Raw genomic sequence first — 2,402 nt, forward strand, 5'->3', positions numbered from 1 at the left:
GGTGCTCACCAGGCACAGCCAGAGCTGTTCCTGTGCCAGGAGAAGACTTCACACAGAGCCTTGGCTGATGGTGACAGTTCCCACCAGCCGTCCAGCTCTGGAAGGTCCAGATGCCACAGAGGGGACACGGACTGGTTGTCACTTCTCTTGCAGGAACAGGGTTGAACAGCAGAAGGGAGGTGGGATGAGAGGGTCCATGAGGTCAGAAAGCACATTGGACAGCTGGTACAGTCATGATGACAGCAGAGGGAGAAGAGAAAGAGATGCAGTGACCTGGCTGGGACAATGCTTCTGACGTGACACCTGCCACACAGACACAGAGACAGATACATCACCACGTAATGCAGAAGGCAGAAGTTAGAACACATGAATCACCATGGATCAGCTAGAAACCATCCAAAGTGCATGTGGGAAGGATGATATACCTGGTGACAAGAACATCATCTGCCAAAGGATGCAACAGGAGAGCACTCGAAAATGAAAGATGAGATAATTTGGAGCAGCAGCTGACCTAACAATATCAAAACTAAATACAAATTCTGGATGGTTGCCTGTGGACATAACATGACATACGTAGAAGACAACTGAACAGGGAGAATGAAAAAATTGGTTTAATATGAGTGAAATGTCAATGACACACAGAATATACTCTCCCGGTAGAAACTAAAGCTACGCTATTTTTTTAAAAAATGGAGTACAGGGAAAAATTAGGGTTACCCTTCCCCTTAAAAATGTTTTTATTTCATGCAGTTATTTGATGGTATCAGTGTGGAAAGTTTTTCTTTCCTTTTAGTCTCTATGGAGACAGACAGAGGCCTTGGTGGGTCCTGGAGCAGGTGGGAAAGGTGCCTGGGAGGGAGGAGAGCACGGGGAGACATGGAACAGAGGTGGAGACAGAGCAAAGAGCCGGTGCTGGCAGTGAAGACACTCCTGCTGTGCAGGTGCTGCTGAGGTCACAGTCCCCACAGCAGGTGACAGACATGAATGGGCCACTGGCTTGTGCTGGTCCCCGTGGAGCAGAAATCCCCCTGCAGCCTCTGGAGCTCCACGCAGGAGCAGTGTCGCCACCACGACGGTCCTTTCTCCAGCCCTTGTTCCACCCCATGGACGTCAGGCTCAGGTCCCACACGATCCAACACGTCCTCAGCAACCACCGCTCCCCTTCCCACCCTTTGATGTCACACACACACAGTTGCCCTCAGCCCATGGCCCGCCCCTGTGAAACGTCCATGAAATGTCACAACTCCCCGTTGAGCTCATGGAGTCCGTGGCTTTGGGCTCCGTCTGTTCCGTGGCCACTCCGGACAGCACAGGTGTCTGTTCCGTGGGGTCACGGGCACCAAACCCAGCTCGGGTGGGAACCAAGAGGGTCCCCTCGTGTTCAGGGCCCAAAGCGCCATCTGTAGCACCTGCCTGTCCTTTTGAGTGCCCAGAGCCTCCTTCTTGGGGCCCAGATCCTCATGTTATGGTCCCAACGTGTCTTTTATCACCCACAGATGTTCGGATTCCACAGTTTCATGTTTAGGTGGAGCTCGTTGCCTGGCAACAACATCCCAGAAGTCTATGGGGAGTCAATGGACCAAGGACAGCCAATCACATTTGAGAAGGTGGGGCAAGTCATGTGATTGATATGTAACCAGCCAATCCAGCTTTGAGGCCTGCAGGACAGGTGGCTAGAGTTGACCAATCTAGGCAGTGTTCAGGGGCGGGCTGTGCTGGCTGCACCAATCACACCTGGCGGGAGAGCGGCACACAAATGATTGATAAGCCATCCATCCAATCACTTGATGGGAGGAGCCAGGAGGAAATGCGAGACAGCCAATCAGAGGAAACAGCGCCTCAGGGCAGGGTGGGCCCCAAACCAGGGCAGAGTGACAGCCCAGGCAGCCAATCCGAGACAGCACCAGCTCAGGGCAGGAGACTGACAGCCCTCCCGACCAATGGCAGTGAAGAGTGATGTGAGCAGGAGGTGGCACTGCGGGCAGCCAGGCCGAGCTCTGACATGGCGCCCATCAGACCTGCCCCGAGCTCGAGCAGCCCCGGCCCAGCCCCGGGGCCCCTTCCTCTCTGCCGCCCTCCCCGTCCCTCCCGTCCCCCCGGCCACCCCCATGTTCCAGACCCCGCGTCTCCGTGGCACCACCGGCTCACACAGTCGGTATCCCGGGCCGTGCCGCTGGAACGCAGCCATGGGCCATCTGGCTTCTCGCCGCCACTGCCGACTGCGTGCGACCGTCGTGGCCCCTGCTGTCCCCTGGGCCACGGCCAATGGCAGCGGAGCCGCTGGCAGCGCAGAGCCCAACCCATCGGGGCTGCTGAATCCTGGCGAGATATCGCTGCCGGGCTGGAGAACCTGCCTGTGAGAGTGCGCCACGTAGAAGCTCATGTGCCCGAGAGTCGGTCAC

The sequence above is a fragment of the Caloenas nicobarica genome, chromosome 32, assembly GCF_036013445.1.
Source record: "Caloenas nicobarica isolate bCalNic1 chromosome 32, bCalNic1.hap1, whole genome shotgun sequence".
Lineage (NCBI taxonomy): Eukaryota > Metazoa > Chordata > Aves > Columbiformes > Columbidae > Caloenas > Caloenas nicobarica.